This window comes from Lepidochelys kempii, chromosome 3 (genome assembly GCF_965140285.1).
Source record: "Lepidochelys kempii isolate rLepKem1 chromosome 3, rLepKem1.hap1, whole genome shotgun sequence".
Taxonomy (NCBI): Eukaryota; Metazoa; Chordata; order Testudines; family Cheloniidae; genus Lepidochelys; species Lepidochelys kempii.
In genome coordinates, this window is record NC_136382.1 from 33,539,149 (window position 1) to 33,561,358 (window position 22,210).

Here is a 22,210-nt window from a genome sequence, read left to right on the forward strand (position 1 = left end):
TTTTACATCGAATGCTATTGCTGTTTTAACTTGTACTCCAAAGAAAAGTTCTATAATCTGGCAATACCGTAAATGTCTCATGTTAGGGGAAAAGGTAGTGAACTATTAGGATAAATCCTAATTGATGTTAATGGATCGCATCAGCACATTTGGTTCCTTTCTTCCTAAATGGCATACATCTATGGAATGTTTGAAATGTAAGAGTTTGATCTGAGTAATGGTCAAAGTCAAAACTGAGAAAGGGAATTTATTTTTCACACAATACACAGGTGGAATGTGGAACCCATTGCCACAAGGTATCATTGAGATCAAGAGGTCTGCAATGTTACAAAATATATACTGAATTAGATCTGATCCAGCATGGCAGTCCCTGCCATGTATAAGTACGTACATAGCCAAATGCTGCATTATAATATTTCTTTTCCTGTCTTTTATACTCCGATCCTGTTATAGATGCTTAGGCACTACAGTGATGTGTGCCATTTAAGTGTCTAGATAAATAGTTTATATTTACTTGTTTTTGTTTCTTGGTACTGCTAATATTATGCCTGATGTTTGCATACTCAAAGGGGTACATCTTCAGAAGGAAGGCCTCCCTTTCATTTTCACAATTTGCTCTCTCATTTTTGTGCTCAAAAGTAAATCCAGGGTGCAAATCTGAAGAGTTGCATCCCTAACTACCCAATCGGGGGGCGCAAATCAACAACCTGCTCAGTTTTGCACCCTGGATTTAATTTTGAGCACAATGCAACTACTCAGTTTTGCACTTACAGCCCATTATGTGGATCCAAAAATACAGAAGCAATGAGAGAGTTTTGGTGTCAGCCTTTCTGAATATACTCCCCCCAAATGTACACTTTTTAAGATCTGTTTGAGATTAGGTATCTGCAGCGGAAATGAAGAGGGCAAAGCTCAACTACCTTGGAATATGGCAACAGAAGGTATTTTGGTAAATGTGCTCCTCTCCGAGCCCTGCGTTTGCCCATGCAAGCATGTGCCCAGTGTGTTGCTGTCTTAGGAGACCATCTGTACTGGACCTGTTTGGTAGATCCAGCCCTGCTGTTATGTATGTTTTCCCTAGTGTGGCAAAGCAGCATATCTAAAAATTCTACTATGCTATGAAAAGCACTGATCAACTGGCACAAATACAACATACTCAGAAGTGTATTGTGGTACCGGACAAAGGCTCAGTGTCATATCGAGAAGTGCATTTTGGGGGTAGAGGTGGGAAGCAGGTAGCTCAGTTCCACTCTGTTTCTAGTTTCTTCAGCTCTGCAGAAGACCACCGTCCCCTCACATTGTTTGAGGTATATTATAAAAAACAGCTGAACTAGACAGGTGGCTTTCTTTAATCATTTGGAAGGATTTATGCTGAGTTAACTGTATATCTATAACAACGAGTATAAAGATACACTCTGTGGTTACTCAAAGATTCTGACCTAAACATTTGTTTCATGTTTTAGCACGAAAATTGGCAGAGAAGGATAAAATGTCGAAAACTGTTATATCCACCTGAAAGAAAAAAATCGTGAGTAAAACCTATTTCCTTGTGTGAAGCTTTTCATTAGAAAAGGTAGATCATACCATGCCAAAAAGAAGAAACCATGGGTTATGCTATTTTCCTAACATATGGGGAGATTTTGTTATGCCAGGGGACCTGCAGATCAGTTTCTGTGTGAAGAAGTCAAGGTTTGATTATAGTTTCTACATTATTATTTATAGTTTAGCAGTCATACACACCACGTCCTTGGCTGTGGCATTGCAGTTTGCTCCATCTATGTCTGCTTCCTAAATTTATTGATCTCATTAGTAGATAAAAGTGACAAAGATAGCTCATAATACTTCTGAGAAATGTAAAACCATTAGCAGGTCATTGTCAATGTTATAATATGTCCTTTTAAGCTGCTTAGCAAACGGGTGGCAGCCTATGATACAGGGATTAACCTGTGCCAGGAGTGACTGAGTGGAGTACAGTGGAATGGTTAATATTCAGCCTGCCTGTGAAGCTCTGTAGCTGCCACATGAAGTGATATAGTGAAATGATAAACAGAAATGCATTAAAAACAAAGGCAATGGAAGTTTTTCTTCCCCGTTCTTTGTCTTGCTCTGCTTAAGGCATGAGGCATAACAGGGTTTAGAGAATGAGTCTGAAATTAGAGTCGTCTCTTGGAGTTGAATTTTTGTTGGGCTTGCTAGACTCCTGGTTTTGCTCCCTGCATGTTTGATGCCCTTGGGCAAGTCACAAAGGCCCATGTTCTCTAAAGTAGGTGCCTAAATCCTAATTTAGGCATTTAAATAGGGTATATACTGGGTCATTTTGGATCAATGTGCAGAGAAATTGGCCAGCCCAGCAATGGAAGGGTAGTGCTGCCTCATGGGATTTGGGTTTGAGACACAAACTTGCTCCCTTGATCCTCAGCTAGACGTGCACATTGGGGAGTTAGGAGGAAAGGGGGATTGAGATGGGGAGGAAGCACCTTGTGACTCTCTCTAGTGTCTCTGTCCCCGTTCGGCCAACTGAAGTAGTATCAATACTTCCTTGTTCCTTTGCTGGCATGATGATCACTCTAATATGTCCCTGTGGCGAGGAGGAGTAAAAGAGAGAAGAATGATAAGATTTTAGAATTCTCAGAATCCGGTTCACTGTTGTCCTGCGTTATATGACTTCACTTACACTCACTTTGCATTGGGGTGACATGTTACCATTCTCATTTGATAGCATTTTATGCCCACTTTGCACAGGAGGAAATGACTACGCCAGGGCAAGGCAGCAATGAATCAGCCCTGAATGGTAGTTTGTAGACTCCTGCAAAAGACAGTAGGAAGATCAACATTATTAAACAGTCATTTATTTCTCCTGTCCTTGAGCACATATTGGTTTTATCCATTGGCAGCAAGTCGGGCACAGGAGGACAGGACTCCCGGGCTCCATTCCTGATTCTGCCATTTCTCGCTGTGTATCCTTGGACAGGTCTTAGCCTTTCTGTGCTTGAGAATATGTTTCTGTAAATTGGCATGATGCTCATATGGTATCTACCTCCTGGAGGTGTTTTGGGGCGTAATTAATGTTTTTAAAGCACTTAGAATTCCTTGGATTTAACCTGCTAGACGGTTATTAATAATTATACAGTAAGTAGCAATTCTCAACCAGCTGACCAGGTACCAATCTGCTGCGATTTTATAGTAACATAGATGTTACTATGTTTATTACTGTAGCACCTAGGAGCCCTAGTCATGGTCCAGGACCCCATTGTGCTAGGTTCTGTACAGACACAGAACAAAAAGATAGTTCTTGCCCCAAAGAGCTTACAATCTAAGTATAAGACACAAGACAACAGATGGAGACAGACAGACAAGGGAGTACAAGGAAACAATTAGACCATTTTGGTGAGCATGATAGGCAGTGCTCTCTGCCATAATGCCTATAAAAAAATTGACAATGGCTGCTTGTGAGCTAAGGAGAGTTTTAAGATGTCGTTTGCTACTTGATTTAGCAAAACAATCTTTAAGGTTTAATGGGATATTTCCAAATCTTGGAAATACACAGGATGCATTCAATAAAGAATTAAAGGATGATAGCATAATGAATAGAGTGTGTGGAGAAAGGTAATTCCCTTTCATGGAGGATTTTGATATTTCAAAATTTGGTTTCATTTAAGTTGGAAAGGAAAACAAAACATTTTGAAGTTCTCTGTGAAAGGGAAAGCCCTGGGGTTCCCAATTCCAAGGCAGTCTACCTGGCTGGCTGCTCTGGAGCTGCAGACCCTGGAAGCCCTGCCGTCTCCAGCCCACAGGCAGTCTGCTTGGCGGGCTGCCCAGGAGCTGCAGATGCTGGAAGCCCTGTGTCCAGTTTTCATGCCCGCACTTTAAAAGGATGTTGACAAATTGGACAGGGTTCGGAAAAGAGCTGCAAGAATGAATCCAAGTCTGGAAAGCTTGCCTTACATTGAAAGAATCTCAATCTATTTAGCTTATCCAAGAAAAGGTTAAGAGGTGATTTAATCACAGTCTTTTTCGTACCTACATAGTGAGAAGATTTCCAATAGTAAAGGAATCTTTAGTTTAGCAGACAAAGGCATAACAATATCCAGTAACTGTGAGCTGAAGCTAGACAAATTCAGACCAGAAATAAGATGCAATTTTTTTTTAATAGAAAGGGTAAGTTACTATTTAAACAGCTTACCTAGGGATGTGGTGGATACTCAGTCACTTGAAATCTTTAAAGCATATCTTTCTAAAAGACATACTCTGGCTCAACTAAGGGGGGCTTAATGTAGGAACCATTTGCTGAAACTCTGTGGCTTGGGCAGAAGGTCAGACTAGATAATCATAATGGCCTTAACTTTGGTGAATCTATTAATTCTTTCCTTTATGGTTATAATGAACATTCTTTGTTTCTCCATGATGCTGGCCCAAAGAGCAAATCTCTGCTTGTCGTTTTCTAGCCCAAATCCTGATATGCACAAGATCTTGAATACTGCTGATGGACCTCTGTTGGTTTTGCCTGAAAAAGGAAATCCGTCTAAAATAAACAATGATATTTTAGCCCTCTGACAGCTTCTTACGCCAATCCTGGAAAGAAATGGGAACATTTTCCAAACATGCAAATGTTCTGTCCAGAAGCATGAGTATCATTTTCAGTTTTAACAACTGCTTCGTTATGTGTCACTCCTTATAAGTGGTGTCTTACAGTTGTTTCAAAAAGACACTTAGGGACTTTTCCAATAACTAAATAAATTATATTTCTGGATACATGGATTTACCAAGCATTGTGTTTTATGTGCTCAAAGCACTTTATGGTCATTAACTCATTGATAAATTCATGAACAGGTTTATATAGCAGGGTTGACTGTGATAACAGGGAACTGGGCTCTATAACTCAGGAGTTCCCTTCCAGTCCTATGCTGCTAATTAATTCTCTCAACTGCCCTGTCTGCTAGGCAAGGCTGTAAGTATTATTACCTCAAATTTATAGATTTTCAAATTGTGGCTGAGATGAAGTGACTTGCTCAAGACTACACCATGCTACTGGCAGAGCCTGGATTAGAATTCAGGACCTCCTGACTCCCAATCCGACGTTAATTTCTCCAAACCAAAATGCTACATTAGCTACACAACAGGAACAGCACTCTTGTTAGTATGTTAGAATATTTCATCTGCAACTAGAGATGGTCAGAAATATTTCAACAAAACAGAGTTTCATTAGAAAATGCCCATTTGTCGAACCTGAAATGTCTTGTGAAAACAGGCTGGGTTGGATGGACTTTTCATCAAATCACAGGGAGGGTTCGAATGGAAACCTGTTTGGCAGGTTGTTGGGGAGCCCGGGCTTCCAGTGTCCATGGCTCTGGGGCAGCTCTGCTGTGCTGGTGTTAGACAAATAGTCAAAGAAACCAAGCAAACTAAAATTCTACTGGGTAGTATATGGGCTTGTCCACATGGAGGTGTGATTTTTAAAGCTCATTAAAGGGCTACGCATTAACTGGGCCATGTAGACCCTGCTGGTGAGCACTAAAGGTTCCCTAGAGTGATTTACATTAAAGCACACCAGCAGGATCTATATGGACTAATTATGCACAGCATATTAGTGTGCTTTAGAAATCATAAACCCTGTAGTGTGTATTATCCCACTGTGTAGACAAGCCCAAGGTGTTTTAATTAAAAATACATCAGTGTTTTATATAACAAACAAGTTTTCCTGCCTCTTTGGGGGTCACTTAGGAGGTTTGCAAAACATGGGAGAGTGAGAGAATATCCAACTTAAAAGAAAAGAAAAAAAGAGGGTCAGTAAGTAAAAAAGAATGAAACAAGAAAATAAGATCCTAGTGTTTCTGCTGCAGATTGAAAAGAGCAAGGTGTAGGTGTTGAGATGTGTGCACACTTCTGTCTCTCATTATATGCTCCCATATCTCATTCCATTTCATGCTCCCTCTTGAGTTGGTGACAGTGATCTCTGCACTGAGTTGTGCCTCAGAGGCTTGGAAAGATATGAAGAGCAGGAGCAGTGCTTCCGAAGGTGAATTTAGTAGATCCAAAGGAAGTAGGTTCTACAATGTCCGTGATTGGCAGAACCAAATCTCTGGCACTTCGAATACAAGACTGATCGGGGTGGCTATTTGTGCATTTGTTGGACAATGAAGGTGGAGTCAGGGTATTGTATAACAAACACTGTTGAACTAGAAGGATATATTCCCTGCATATTTAAAATGCAGATCCAAAGACTGATGTACATCTGTCCACCTCGATTTCTCCTTGTGGCAGGGGCCTCCAACTTGCTGGAACAGCTTGCCTATTGTACAATGCCATGTACGCATATGGCATTTTAGAAATGAAATAATAATGATCGATAACAAATGGGTTCCAGATGTTAAGACTCCTCTGTGTTCAAACACTTCACTCAGAAAAGAAGAGAGTATGAACTTTCCCCCACATGACGCTGTTAACAGCTAATGAGTGTATTTAACTTTCTTTGAAATCAGAGAAAATGGCAATGTGGGGACTCAGGTGGAGCAGAAGCAAGAGAAATAGCAAGGCTGCTAGTTTGTAGATAATTTCTATGCTTGGTTCAAATTCACTGTGGGCGTGGGGTTACAGTACATTTTGGCTTCTGGAAATAAACAGCATTAAGAAAAATGTTAGCTGAAGATATCATGTTTAGTTGAACCTCCGAGACTTTTTGTTAGGAAATGGAGACCTATCATCTCTTGTGTTTGTACGTTTTCTGTGTGACACTGTCTCAGCAGGCATGGAGTCCTGGCCATCCTAATCTGCCATGGCAACTCCCACTCTTTATTTAAATCCCTCCTAAAGACTTTCTGCATTGCCCACAAGAAAGGAGTTATTGGCATAACCTCCCCCATGACGAACAGACAACCTGGTTAAATGTCTTTATTCCTGCCCTATTTTGCCTGTCTTTTAACCAAGACACTTAATTATGATGGGCCAAATTCAGATACTTGTTATGGTATCACAATGCCAGGATGCTTCTGTTCCCACTTTGGGAATTGAATTGGTACAGACAAGTATTGGATTTATACATATATGTGGTAATGGGAAAACATACTTACATGAAATGATAATAAAAGACCAATAGTTTACAGTTTGGTTACTTTCTTCTTAATTGCCCTGATACCATTTACACAAGCAGTTAAATTTCATTTGTTGTATCTTATTGACTCACTGTGTTATACTGATATTTACTTATTTTTTCCTGACTGTGCAACTCACCAGTAACAACGTTCTCCCTTTTTGCATGAAGATGAATGATACATGGCCAATGTTCAACTATCCATAGTGGGGAATGACAGGGATTGCCAGTCACTCATTCTCATAATGTTTTTTGTTTATTTGTTTCAAAAGCTTCTTGTACTGACACAAATAATAAACTTTCCCCCTGTACAGAAAAAGAAGTGGTTGGGGTTTTTCTCTCTGTCAACACATTTTCCCCACCCACTCATTGTCTTTTATATACACACACAAATGTACTTGTATGCTAGCAAGTTTCAGAGAATTTCACACCATTTAGAAGAATTTGACCAATGTCCGGGAGGAAATGCTTACATTTTCAGAACCACGAGTCATTTCCACCAGTGCTACCTCCGCTGATGGGTGTTTCTGGGAACAATGTAAAGCGCCAGTTGCTTAGCATTAAAATGTCATTCTTGGAAATATTGCTATGAGGAAACAAACCATAGAAGTGTACAATGTTGTCAAGAACTACTTGCTGTCTTCCCATCTTAGTGCCCTAGTGAAAAGCACTTGTGTGTTTTCGAAGTGATTTGTCCACTAAGTGATGTTGATGAAAGTGTTTCTTTGCCTATCACAGTGTTATAAAGAAAGTGATGTGTATTATTGACTTTCCTCATTGCTATGGCTCTGCCTCTGGAATGTTGCTTCTCATACATACAGTACAATAGCAATACACAAAGGTGTAAGGAATGCATTTTTATGCGTGGAGGATTTATTAGTACTTTGCTAAATTTTTTAATATTGTATTTCATGTATAAAGATAAGCAAAGACAAATATTAATACAAAGATATATGGGGATGTAAATGAAATACAATTCATTTAATACCATTGATTACAAACATAGGGCTCCATTCTTCTCGGAGTGGGCTATAGCCATACAGGGAAGGTGGTACCTGCACATTTCAGTGCATGGAGTTTCTCTTACCCCCTTCTGGGGATTGGGGTTGGGCGGGAGGAGGGAAGGAAGGGACAATAAGACTTGCACCCCCACCCTCCAAGAGAGGCTAGAGATGCCATTGCCAAAACCATTTACATGGGAGGATGTGCCAGAGGTGGTGCATACATTGCTGGGTGCACTGGATCACATCATCACCTGGTGGGAATTGACATAGCCCCATTGGCTTCATTATTTCCTAAGTCCTTACATTTTAATGAATTCAGTGGTGATTTACACCAGTGCAAGATCTGACCCATTGCATTTAAAAATCATTAATAATAATTTCAGGTTGAATGCTCAAAAGGAATTAGGCTCCTAACTTCAATTTAGGCTACTAACTTCCAGTGAAATCAGTGGAAGTTCAGAACCCAACTCCTTTTAAGCATTCAGCCCTTCCTCTCTAGTTGCAATGCCACTAAAACAGCTTTTTAGTAAATGACCTTTCGTAGTTAGAACAAAATCTTTCTAAATCCCAATGATTTAAATATGGACCAGCAGGGGTGGATTTTGTTTATTAGAAAGCCTGCTACCCACCTCAATATTCCCTTCTGCTAAACTTGCCTCCTCCAGAATTTAAGGCATCAAGTTGCAGGGGGCTAAACATAAGGCACTTACTAATTGCAAATGAATAGTGCCAAGAATATGTACAGATGGTACCTGAAGTTAGTTGCTGAAGACTATCCAGTAGACTATATATAATGTGCACAACACGTATGTGTAGTAAGTAGGGAGAACAACTTTTGTGGTCTCTCACATTTGTAAAAAAAAAATTTGTGAAATCATAAATGAACATTCTCAGTCTGTGAAAAAGCTTATTTAGGAAAACAGAAACCGGTATTTCTGTTTATTTAACTTAATTAAATTAATTAATTTAACATGCTTCAAGATTTCGGTAGTTTACAGATACAGGTGTAAATATCTGGTGAGCATACTATATATATTAATCTACACATACGTAGCTAGTAAATATTTTGCTGCATTAGTTTGCTCATTCCCAAGCAATCAATTGTGAACCTCCAGTGTTGTAACAGGTCCACAGGGAACATTTGTGCTTTGGTTGGCACTTAGATTAAATTTATCATATGATTTTTTTCCCTTCAAGGCTGACATTTCGGTTTTATAAAAAAATGGTTATGTGCCAACTGCCAAAGTCAAATAATTAAATGGTAAATTTGAAATTTGTAGAGGGAAACTATCATTCAGTGTTACTATATGACCTTGGGAGAATGAACATATTAATCCATCTCACAAATGGCATTGAAGATCTTCCCCCAGGGGGTCTGATCCTGCTCCCATTGAAGGCCATGGCAAAAGGCCCATAGATTTCTGTGGGCTCAGGGTCGGGCCCATGGATTGGAAACTAACTTCTTTTTCTTTGTGACACATCAGAAATAAGCAGAGGCCCCTGTGAGCATACATAGTCTAATCCAGGTAATACAACATCCAGTGAAGAGAGAGCACTTTAATTTGTTCATTCATTCTCCATTAAACTGTTTATTCTAAACTCTTAATAAGGGCTGAACTCCTATTGAAGTTAATGGGAAGCTAACATTTGGACCCATAATCCATGATTCTATGTTTGTTGTAGAATCATAGAAACTAATGATGGAAAACAACTATTAGAGGATAATACAGGACAAGAGTCCTCCCTAGAGCATCCTTTCAATTTCTATTGCTTTATCCAGTCCCTAACAATGGTGCTTTCCTTATGAGATTATTCCACAATCTGATAGATGTGACTATCAGGGATTTCTTTACTGATATTTAGCCTCCATTTTTCTTTTCATAATGTCACGCCATTAGATATATGCTCATGACTTATCCTTGCTGTTTTTACCCCTCAAGTGTTTGTGGACCGCCCGTAATTATTCTATCACTTAGCTATGCACACTTACCTATTTTAGGATCTGATTCAGCTCCCATTGAAGTCAGCTGGAATCATGTCAAGCCCTGAATTTTCTTCAAGTCAGTCCCTCCAACTCTATGCACCTCTATGAACTCCCTCCAGTTTTTCAATATCTTTACATTAATGAAATGCTCAGGAATTAATACGACACGGACACCACACAAGAGCAGTCATTCTGTATTGTTTTTGTTTATTTTGTACTGTAGGCCCAGATAGTGGATCAGGGCCCTATGGTGCTAGACACCATGCTCATACCCAGAAGGACAGTTCCTATCTCAATTTGCTTGCAGTATTAACATATGATGAGAAATAGCAGGAGTGAATAAAAACAGTTAAGTTGGGATGGACAAGACATCAGTGAAACTATGCCTCTGCATTTGCAGCCCAACATTCCTCGGTTAATTTTGCTTCCACGTCTAATGCTGGACTCCTGTCTAATTTGCTGCCTGCCCTCACCCACGGTTTCATGATGTTGGCAAAGGTGCAGTGTATGTTTATTTCTGTGAGGAGAGTGGAGGTGCCTGAACAGAGTAGCCTCCAGCCTAACTGGGAAATGTTTACACATATGGTGCATTATTTGGCAGTTTACTGGCATGAAGATGATGTACTGTAAGAAAAAGGCATTAGGCCCAGCCATTTGTAGTACAGGAAAGAGAAGGAATCCATGGTTGGGTCACTAGCTTGGGACCTCAGGGTTCTGTTCCCTGCTCCGCCATAGACTTCTTGGGTCACCTGGGGTAAGCCACTCAGCTTCTCTGTGCCTCAGTGCCCTATCTGTGAAATGGGGGTAATAGCATTTCTCTACCTCATAGGGGAGTTGTGAAGATAAGTACATTAAATGATTGTGAAGTGCTCAGATCCTGCAATACTGTAGGCCATCTACATATCTTAGACAAATAAATATGCTTGGTTTACGTAGGTTGCCAAAATCACCACATTGGCTGGGGAAAGGATCCCCAAGCACTGAGTTTAAATTTCTGGGTAATTCAGGTTTCCTTTTACCAGCACTGAATGCATATCCAAGTTGGTTCCATGCAAAAGGCGTGTGTGTGCATGTATTAGGCATTGTTAAATCTTGAATCCCACTTTCAAAGAGACCATAAATAACATGAAGGCAGTAAATCGCCCAATATTTCCCCCCAGAAGTTGTATTTCAGCATAGTCTTCATGAGTATCCGAATCTCCAGAAGTATAAAGTTTCCTGCTGTGATTGTTTGACTGTTGCCTATCACAGATCTGCTTTTGGCAGCTTTCTCCCCAACCTGCTGATTATCTAATGTGTGCTTACTAATACAATCTGGGAAATTGGTGTAAACTGGGATGCAAAAGATGTAATAACTGCATGTGCTAAAGACAGTTTGTAATATAATTATCAATACTGTGAAAAGAAATACTGTATTGAGAAATACAGCCAAGTCTCTGCCTTTCTTGTGGAATGTGGCACAAGGAAACCATGCAATAAACAGGCATATTTGCCCCTTGAGGCACACTCATAATTTTCATTCTATTCATAGATTTTTAAGGCTTGAAGAGGGACTGTTAGATCAGCAAATCTGGCCACCTGTAAAACCAGAATTTCATACCTTTACTCCTCTATTAGAACAAATAGAGGACAGGGTCAGATCTTCAACTGGTGTAAATCAGCATCGTTCTACTGAACTGGAACTGATAGTATATCCATATAATGAATGATTTTTGCTTTTTCCCTGACTCTAAAGATAGTGGTCCTTTGCCTTTTTTTTTTTTAAACAACAGTGATGGGAGAACTTGGTGAAGGCTTGGCTTTCAAAAAAATCTTTAAAAATTTAAAAGAAAATGTTTAGTTTTCTTAAAACTTTTGGGGGATTTGTATAGCATTTGCCCCCTTAATTTAAACCCTTGGTTTCCCCCCAGAATAAACATAATTAAAAGAAAGTATTACCCATTAACTGGAAACCTCTGCTTTGATTCTTGTTTGAAAGGAATTCTTGTCCTACTTCCAGGACTATTGGGAGAACAAAACTAAATAACATAACAAAAGACACACAACAGCCAGAAACTCACACTTTGCCAAAGCAGAGTGGAACTTGAACTTGGAAAGTTCAGAGATTAATTCTATAGCTAGAGTCCATAATTTTTCAGAGGGTTCTCTATTTGGCAAAACATGGTGCCTCATCACTATTTTGTAGCAATCTGTACAGTTATGTGGTTGATGTTACTGTATTTATAGCAGATACACCCTTATCATTCAGCTACAGTCAGACTTCTACCTGTGCAGAGCTACAGGTTTTAAGAATGCACTCAGACGATGTTGACACAGTCAATGAAACAACCACCTGTAATCTGAACTCAGGCTAAGACTGTGCGTACACCAAAGTTGAACAAAAATAGGCTTCCTCCAGCTCCCCAAACACAGTGAAGGAGCCATTAAAGTAGAAGGACACCAGTGGGGGAAGATCATCCTGCGGGTTCCTCCTCCTTCTCTTTAGATTCCATTCATGCAGCTGTAATCCTCTGGGAAGGACTGCAGAATATCGGTGGCACCATTCTGCAAGAGGCTGGGACATCTCACTGAAAAATCAGAGTGGGAATAGATATAAAATAAGGCAACTCCTGAAACTGGGCAGATTAACTTGCTTCCACTCTGCTACCTAGTTAGCTAATGCTCTTCCTGAAGCCATAAACAGCCATAAAGCTACTGAGTTCTCCTCTCATACAAACTCTGCCTCAGTGACAACAAACCATCTAATGACAGTTAAATTAAGGGGTGGGTAGGGATAGTAGCTATTTATTTTAAAAAAAATAAAAAGGCCTTAGGTTTTATATTGAATCAAATTCCCACCCTTTGTTTGGTTCTTTTCAGGTTCGATGGCAAGATCTCCAGAGTGGAAACTGTGTCTTCCTATATGTGTGTAGAGACCTCAGCACATTTTATGTGCCACCATCATATGGATAAATAATAATTACAATTTACAGCACACAGAAACATCAAAGCATCTGGCATAGAACTTACTGCCAGAGCCCGTATTTGCCTGCACCCCTTTTTCTACTTTTAGCAGTACTACACCCACCTAGAAGAAGCAATCCTTGACCATGCCATGCAGACCTCTTTACAGGATGAGATTACACATCATCCTTATGCAGAAGCATTAAAATTCTCTCTGTTCAAGAAATCCTCAGTTAACTCTAGTGTGCTATAAATAGACCTGGTAACTTGTCAACAGCTTTCATACAAACATTCCCAATGCAAAATGACGTCCTTATCTTATTTGTTGCCTGCAATGTAACAGGTACCCAGTCAGTAAACTATATTTCCCATAAGACTTCAGAACAAACTTCACAGAGTAAAAGGGGTGACAGCTACTGGTTTCGTGACCACGCTAAGCTGCTCCAAACTACAAGGAGGACACCTAGGGTAAGAAGTAGCACCCAGCCACACTGGCCATGCTGTTGCCTCAGCAACCCCCAATTTGCAAACAACAAACTAAAGTAACTTTTAACAATAGATAAAATGTCACACCACAACTCTCTCATCAGCAAAATAGCTTCAATGGGTTTATTCATGTACTTAGAGTGAGGCACATGCATAAGAACCATCTTGAAGTGGGACCATAGCGAACATTAATGATTCACTTATCGTGGGCTTTGCAGAAGTGATGAAGAGATTTAAATGAGAAAAGGAGAACGTGATTAAAATTATATGTCTCACTCATGCCATTTGGGCACAGTTGGAGGCCATGTGGACTTGATCTACCCAAGGAGGAAGCTCTCCAGCACACAAAAAAAGTATGCCCACTCCTACACCCTTTCCAGGAGAGGCATTATATTTATTATTTATTTCTGTATGCACAATACCCTATATTAGATATGCCTCCTCTGGCCTTAAAGAGTTGATACTCTAACAAGACAAGACAAAGAGACTGATGGAGGGTAGGGGAAACAGGCACACCACACAAGCAAAGCAGGCAGATGGTGATTGGAGAGGCCCTGATAATTTAGGCTGAATAAAATAAAGATATTTAGATGATGCCTCAGTTAGGCCCCACCACACCAGAACCAGCCCATTCGTTTATTTTAGGCATTAATGTAGAAGTGGATCTTCAGGAGTGTAGAGAGAGTAGTGGCCTTGTGAACCAACATACTTCCCATGCGCACTCACCAGCTTTGCTGCTGTATTGTATTGTATTGTATTGCTGCTCCATGTGCCCTTTGGGATATCTTGCCACCAGGGCGTATGTTCATTGCTCCAAGCTTGCTGTGCTGGGCTGTAAGGAGAGTCAGGACTTTTTCTACCCCTTTTTTGCAAACTGGCAAAAAAGTCATGAAGATGGCATAAGCTGAAAAGTTACAAGCTGGAGTTGAATTTCCATGAGGTTTGGGGGTGTTTGAATGTGGCATTTTAGGTTGGACCTTTCTGTAAATAAAGATATTATAAACCTTGCTTTGTCAGGCAATAGACTGGCTCCCCAGAAGCCCGTAAGCGTACTGACCAAAATTTTCAAGACCAGGAGCCTAGTGCGAGGCAATTATTATAGAAAATTTTGTCCAGTGTTTGTAACTCTTTCCCCTAAATTATATTGGAAACTCAATAAAAAAACCCCCAGACAAACGCTGTAAGCTGGCATGACTGGACTCTCACCAGTCAGTAACAGGGCCAGTCATATATATTTATTATTTGTTTTACAAAATACTAACAATTGCATACACAGAAGCTTTGAGCTTTGCAAGCTGGTGCTAAAACCTCAATCATACAGTTCCATTTTCTCATTTGCTTGTGGAATACCTCTTTCCAACATTAAAATTAAAATTGAAAAGACTTTCTCATTTTGGAAGGAAAAAAGCACTATTGGCAAGCTCTTCTCACTGGCAAATTAATAGATAAGGTCTATCCTGCTAATGCAAAATCAAGTGAAAGGTAAAAATTCAATCTCTATCACAACCAAGTTATTTTCTAAACTGGGGAATTAATATACATTGGAATGTATAGAGAGGGATAGGTTCTTTTTCAAAAAGTGTTTTTAAAGTTTGAAGAATCCATAACTAATATTGAGAATGGAGGTTATGTATAACTGACAACCTTCTCTTTTACATTACTTTGCATTTATTACATTTTTATGGGAGTTTATGGAGATTCTCAAGGAATTAAACTTATATTCATGATAGCAACATGGGGCTGTTGCTAAATAACGTTTTCACCGTATTAACTGTTGCCTAGATAACAGGCATATCTCCTCAAGAGCCTTTATTCTGGTCTAACACTACAGCCTGCAGATGAATACAGTCGTCATAAGACAGCAAACTATATCACTTACCATTTCATTATTGTTCAAATCAAAATCCATACTTTCCAGTTTTCCCTAGCATTACAGACTGGATAGGGAAGCTTTATCATTCTGCAAAATAATCTCTCGTGGCTCCTTCTCATTGGTATTAAGAGGAACAGCTAATCACATTACACTAATTTTCATATTAATCAGTACCGTGCAAGAGAGAGTTAACAGTTTCCATCTATGTTCAACCTTGCAACACTGTTTTTTTTGGAGCCACATTAGCACACCAGATTTCATGTCCTATTCAATACATAAACCAGGGTCAAACCAACAGCCCAGCCTTATACTTTTAATCTAAATGGCAATCTGTCACCAATTTGTGACTTAGGATAATTTTTAAATAGATAAAGGTGGATGCACACTAAATTTTGATGGTAAATAAAAAGGCAATCTTTCTGCAGCATGGGAGAAAACTCTAGAGTACCGTACGAATGCTTGGTGCATGCTCTAGAATCTGTGATCCTATGGGATGTATAATTGTAAAAAACTGAAAGTTATGTTGAAAGCTAAATTCTAGCTGCCAGGAGCTTTACTTCTGAAAGTTTTTCATATATTTGTAACACTGCCAGTTTAAATTAAACTCTAGCTCTTTAAAATTTTAGGATCCAACATTTTCCACATCAGTTGCCTAAAGCTACTAACCTAAGTAAAAAGAAAAGGAGTACTTGTGGCACCTTAGAGACTAACAAATTTATTTGAGCATAAGCTTTTGTGACCTACAGCTCATTTCATCGGATGCTCATGCTCAAATAAATTTGTTAGTCGCTAAGGTGCCACAAGTCCTCCTTTTCTTTTTGCGGATACAGACTAACACAGCTGCTACTCTGAAACCTAACCTAAGTAAGTGTCCTGATTTTCAGAGTCACCTATTTGTAGATTTAGGTGGTTGGCAAAAGTTTCAAAAATATGACAACTAAGTTGCCTAATTTTAGGAATCCTGCATTTCAAAATTTGTACTGTAATAAATTTGGTTAATTAACATTTTATGTAAGCTGTCTGCTTTATTTCACCAACGACAGTGATTTTAATGATTCCACCTGTCTGCTCTGTTGCATCATTCCCCACATCTTCATTTTCCTGGGGCCTTGTGCAAGGCCCATTGATGTTATCTCCCCTTGATTTCAATGGGCTTTGGATCAGGGCCCTGATTCTTAACTTGTCTCCACCCAATCCCTCTTTTTCTACCATCTCCAACCACTCCCTGCATCTCCCTGCACCCCATTCATCCTCTCCTACTTTCACATCTCACATCTAAAATCCCAGTGCCACATCCCCTGGCACTGTTAAATTACTTGGACAGAATGCAAGTGAGACAGGTGCCTACAGCTCCATATTGAAACAGAAGCAAGAGACTCCAAAAGAAAAGCCTAGAGGGACTGCTGCTCTGCACAGATCCTCCAACATCTTCTGGGATAAGAAGCAACGTTAACAATGGATGTCATGGTGGTTTAATGGTTGTACTCACAAATATACATAAAATGTAAAGATTTAAAATATGGATTTTTTTTATTTCCACTTATTTCATGAAATTTAAAGATCACTAAGGTCAGATTCTGAGCTCAGGTACACTGGTGTAAATCTAGTAACTTCACTAAAATCCATGGACTTGTTCTAGCTTTACAGCAGTTAAACAGAAATCAGAATCTGGCTCGCTCCTAAATTTCAGACATTACACATTTATAATATAACATAATTCCTACACAGCATATGGTATTAATCTGGTGTAAATATCATGTTATGATTATATCCTAACAATACATCTGACATGAAAAATGTCTTACTTGTACCTTAAAGTATAATGTTTTGAGAAACAATTATGAATACATGGTCATTGTTCCAGTTGCTATGTGAATTTTGATTTCTTATTCACACTTATTCATGTGAGTGAATAGAATGAAATATTTTGTATGAAAGAGGAATGATTTCTAAAGTTGTGAAAGAAATTTAGCTCAGAATTGTCCATACGTCTAGTATTTATGTTACTTAAGAATGGGTGTCAGAAATCTTAATTCCATGGTGACAGTGGTTTTGTGTGTGGTGGAATTTCCTTCATTTAGGTGAGTTTAGGCGAACTTGTACTAGTGCAAGGAACACCTGGACACAACGTACAGGAGATTTTTATTAAGTAGATACTGTCAAATATTTGTGTTTAGGTGAATATTTAAATTGCTACTCATGGAAGAAGTAATATCCTCCCGCCCAATATTCAAATGCCCAAAACATCAATTTCTACCAGGTTCTTCTTAATCTTTTCAAGTCAGAGAAGAGAACATGTGTGTTTCTTCTTTGGGGCAGTCCATAATTAGTTTCTTTCTTCTTCCAGCACAGTCCATTCCAATAGATGCTTGTAGTCCTTAAATCCGCTCTCAAATGATGCACATGAGCCAAAAATTTTGTTACAAATCAATAAATAAAAGAAGATATTTTGGAACATAAACATTTGCTCTTGGTATTATTTTTATTTAAGGACTTCTTAATAGGACACACAGGTCCAGCTCTTCAGCTGGTATGAATTAATGTAGCCACACTGAATTAACTGATGTCTCAGACAGACAAGTCACTTTCCAGGCTTTATTAGTTGCAGATTTTTCAGATTGTCGCTATACCCTGTAATTATCACTTTCCTTTTGAGGTTTTCTTATCACTTTTTTCCTCCCAGAGGGTCCTTCCTTTAACTTAATTCTTGTAGAAACAAAATATGGCACCATCTGTTGACAATCTCCAAAACTGCTATGATGCTGGCAGGCCAGATGTCAACTCTTGCTCAGGCTGGAAGCATTAGCTCAGAACTGACAAACTCATAGCTGGAGACCAGACCAATTCACCTGTATGTTCGTTTTGCTCAAAAGAGGTATTAGTCTTATAAGAGTGAATTTAGTGTTTAGATTCTCTGAAATGCTTATAGCTTGCTGAATGCATTGATCTCACTTGTAATATCTGTATTCCACGCTCTTAGGAAATATGTATGTTTTGCTTTATAACTTTTGAAAATGTTTGCTCTGAATTTGTGAACCCAGGCACAGGAATGGTTCCCCCACCATTCCAGGAGGACTATCAAAATTTAAGTAACAACCTAAATACAGTGTGATCTTTTGTATGAATGACTATTTAGCACTAAGGCCAGTTTGTCTGGGTGGCAAGACAGCCCAGAGAATCTAAGGGCATTGTCTGTGACTCCATGGTAAGATTGTTACAGTGATCCAGGCATTCACATGTGTTACTGGCTCAGTGAAATCTAATTTTAGAACAACCACAAGTTTGGGGTGTCTGCCCTGTTTTTGACAGGCTGCCCTGAGGTAGACACTCATGGTCATGAGCCACCACAGACAGCATGATAACTGCATTCTAACAATTGAATAAAACTGTTCACTTAACAAAAACACTAACAGCCAAATTCTGCTCTGACTTGCATTGATATAAACCTGGAATAACTTTAGTTGAGTTACTCCACATTTGCAGCAGTGTGACTGACAACAGATTTGGCTGGGTAGTGTTTTTATTATGCAAACAGTTTTATTTAATGGCTGTAATGCAATATAACATCTTGCTGTTCCAATCGGGATCCTTTTCAGGACAGATCAAGCCAAATTCAAATTGCAGTTGAACCAGGGTAAGACTGGCATGACTCAATTGAAAATTTACACCAGCGTGACTGAGAACTGAATTTGGCCCATTACGTGGAATTACTTTTAATGGTTTCTGCATGCTCAGACATTCACCAGTGGCTTGGATAAAACCACCAGACTCATTGTTATATGTGATCTAAGCACGGCATCAGAGGTGAAAGGGTAACACATTATCACAGGACACCACCTGGCCCGTCCTCTACAATTTCAACAACCATCATTGTATTGATTACTTCTGGTGCTCATGACTAATGACCTCTAGCTGTAGCCTCACATTTTCTAAACCTTTTAAATGCTGATTTAATAATAAGATTTGATTTGAAAATTGCCATTAGTCAGTGCCAGCCATTAGTCAGCAGGATGGTGTGCCACTAAATCCCATTGAGTTTCATTAGTTTGGAATTAAAAGGAACATAGAACTTCCTTATTATGATCCCATTTCTAACAGAAATCAAACCAAATAATCCTGTACACAAATTTAACGAAACACACGGACAGCCATAGCAGCTGCATGTCTGCATTGCAGGGTTCTAAGGAGTTAAAGGGACACCCTCACAGCTGGTAGGCACATTTTGTTCTTTCTTCTTATACTTGATTGCAAAGCTTGTGTAATGGTGGGTTCTCTTTCTAAATAAATGGATCCTTTTCAGCACAGAAGGACACATACAAACTGCTCCTTGGTTACTTCATGAACAGCCTTACCACAACAAAGCGCCGTGAAGTGTGTACACAAATAAAGAGGTGGTGGTTTTAAAAAATTGGCGAGGGATCAGGTCTAATGTTTAAACTTTCTGGGAACTGTTAGAAACCAGGAACAAGATTTGTTTGAAAAATATTTAAAATCAATTGACATGCAGTCAAAACTCCTTTAGAAAATAACAATTTAGACCATGATTCAGGAACGCCATTTCTATTCAGGAAAGAACTTAAGACATACTTGACTTTAAGCATGCGTTTAAGTCCTATTGAAGTGCTTTCCTGAATAGGGATGAACTTAAGCATGTGCTTAAGTGCTATGCTGAATTGGGCATGTAGGCCCTCATTGTCCAAAGCACCTATGCAAATACATAATTTATGTGCTTTGTTAAATGGGATAGGCATAAGCATGTGCTTAAGTGACATGTTTTCAAGTCCCATTGAATTTGAGAGCTCTAATGAATAGGGGTGGAGTTAAGCACATTCTTAAAATGAAGCACACACTGAAGTGCTATGCTGAATTGGGGCCTTAGCATCTCTCAAGTTCAGGAGTACAGGAGATGATCCTCTGACAGGATGAACATATGCTGCAAGATGCTGAGAATCCACAGAGCGCATCTGAAGTCGACTGGTTAAAGGGCTGGGAGAGTTAGGTGAGGGAGGGATAGCTCAGTGGTTTGAGCGTTGGCCTGCTAAACCCAGGGTTGTGAGTTCAATCCTTAAGGGGGCTATTTAGGGATCTGGGGCAAAAATTGGGGGTTGGTCCTGCTTTGAGCAGGGGATTGGACTAGATGACCTCCTAAGGTCCCTTCCAACCCTGATATTCTATTCTATGACAGTGAAATCAATGAAAGCTAAGAGTACTGAGTGCTTTTCAGGTTCATACCTTTAAGTAATAGAAGAGCCTTGAGTCAGAGTAGAAGCATTTCTCCCTGTCTCTGGGACAATGACCAACCAAGAAAACTCTCCTCTCCCACTTATATCCCCCAGAAACCGCAAAACTCCAAACCCAGACCCTCTACAATTTGCAGGAAGATTTAACAAACATTTGATTGATTCAATAGCTGTGTATACAGGACCCTTCTTCTGTCACCTTCAGGAAAGTCATTTCTACATGTATTTTGTTAATAAAGTTTGTTTTTGGCAACTGTTGTTGTCCCTGATTATTATAAGTGCCTTTAAATGGTTTCATTCATTAAGGCTGCTTTTGTAGGCTACATCCATTTAGTAGAAAGAAGGGCTGCCCGTACATCTGCCATTGACTTCTGTTTGCCTGAGCTTTTTATACCCCTGTGAATAACACAGTGGAGAGAGACAGAGAGGTGAATTGTATCCAGAAAAACACAAAGGTCAAGCAAGACTCAAATTACTTTCAATTCATTTTTCCAGGGTTTCCGAGAGGCGGGTGGAAAGTAAGTTGAACTCTGATTACATTGGAATAGTCCCCTTAAAAATGAATGTCTGAAGTTCAAAGAAAAGCTAAAGAATGAATTTGGCTGTTGGGTATTTTGGTTTTGGAGGCAAGCAAGGAGATGATTAGAATGTCTCAGTATTAATGTACAGAGGTTTGTACACCCTCCTATGAAAGCATTACTGGCCAGATTATAATCATAATTACCTTGGCTTCATCTCACTGTTTATCTGCCATGACACCCACCCAACCACCTGCCTGCTATTAATTCATTCAACACTAACTTCATCTTTTGCCTTTTATCTTGTTTTTTATCCTGTTATCCTAACTTTCAAAATATGTGTCCGTTATTAGAAACAAACTAATACACTATTTGTTTGTCCATGACATCATGTGTTCCTTTGTTTGACCCTCCCTCCCCCACCATATTATAAAAATAACATATTTGTGTTGTATAGTGAAAACTGGAAAGATCCAGCATTTGACTAAAAAACTTAGAACTGTTGGAAACAGCATCTAAATGAAACCCTTTCCTCGTCTGAATTAACATCAGTAATTCACAAAAGACATTATATTTATGACTTGGGGTAATAAGTGGGATATACAGTTGGCATTTAAGATCCTGTTGGGGGGTTGAGTTTTGTGCAAGACTTGAATTTATTTTGTTTTTTTAATTTGATGCAGTGATGAGGTTTACCATTTGCTCAAACAGTGGTCTGAAGTTTGAGATTTTGGTGTGATCAGTTATCCCGTGCCACGTGCACTCCTGGTTAGATAATACAAAGGTAACTGGAAATAAAAATCTCTGCATTGTGGGAATTCCATTGTGCTAACTGAGGACTACATTCTACCACCCTACCTGCGTGGTAAGGTATTATTCAGTGTAAGTAAGGGTGGGGCTGTGAGTCAGAGCCTGCTGAATGTTTTGTGCATGCTGGATTGTACGACTGACCCTGTAATATCCTAATTACAATAATGGCTTTAGGTCAGGCAAATGCTTCATCATTTACCTGACCTAGCCACCGCTTATTATATGCCTTGTGTCAACATGTTTTATACAAAATAATAATCAGTAC

The 22,210-nt window shown here is 39.3% G+C and overlaps 1 long non-coding RNA gene across 1 annotated transcript; it reads left to right on the forward strand.

Moving 5' to 3' along the window:
• The first annotated feature begins 1,221 nt into the window (after positions 1 to 1,221).
• Positions 1,222 to 17,160, forward strand: LOC140908141 (uncharacterized). The gene is made up of 3 exons (XR_012157775.2): positions 1,222 to 1,307; positions 1,464 to 1,528; positions 12,935 to 17,160. It is a non-coding gene; the product is annotated as an uncharacterized LOC140908141 (long non-coding RNA).
• Positions 17,161 to 22,210: the final 5,050 nt, after the last annotated feature.